The sequence below is a fragment of the Punctularia strigosozonata genome, assembly GCF_000264995.1.
Source record: "Punctularia strigosozonata HHB-11173 SS5 unplaced genomic scaffold PUNSTscaffold_35, whole genome shotgun sequence".
Classification (NCBI taxonomy): Eukaryota; Fungi; Basidiomycota; class Agaricomycetes; order Corticiales; family Punctulariaceae; genus Punctularia; species Punctularia strigosozonata.
In genome coordinates, this window is record NW_006767467.1 from 3755 (window position 1) to 4481 (window position 727).

Genomic DNA, 727 nt, shown 5'->3' on the forward strand with positions numbered 1-727 from the left:
GGCGATGTTACTAATTGTGACATTGTTGTTTCGGCGTATATGGCGCAGCAGAACATTGATACGGATGCTCTAGGGAAGTTTCTCAGATCACAGTTATGGGAAACTATTGAGCAATGCAAAAAAGCATTCCTTTATTCTATGGTATCCCAAAGATCCATAAGAAGCCGACTAAAATGAGACCTATAATACCTTGTCACTCGGCCGCTCAAAATCCCGCTGCAAAATACTGTAGTAAAAGACTCAAACCTCTCATCCAAGAGGCGCCAGCCATTATACATGGAACCAAAGACCTGGCGATTAAATTGAGCCACCTAACTCTCGACGAAAACAGAAAGTACTACATTGTCACTGGCGATGTAGTGGCGTTCTATCCAAATATCCCGTTAGACCATTGCCTCGCTATCGTCAAGCGTATGCATGCGGACTATTACATGGGTAAACGATTGAACACCCCTCTGGAAGAGGATGGACTGAATTTCGCCTGCGATATTTTTAATCGCTGTCTCGATATCGGGAACAGGGAGCTGGTGTGTACATTTTGGGGAAATCTTATGTTCCAACAGTTGCAGGGCTTGGCGATGGGAGTCGCTGATTCGCCTGATTTAGCCAATCTATACGGTTGGTATTTCGAGCAACGTTGTGGCATCCTCACCGACCCTAGAATACCCTTCTATGGTCGATACATCGATGACTGTCTCGCAATCGTCTATGCTAACAGTGAGAATGA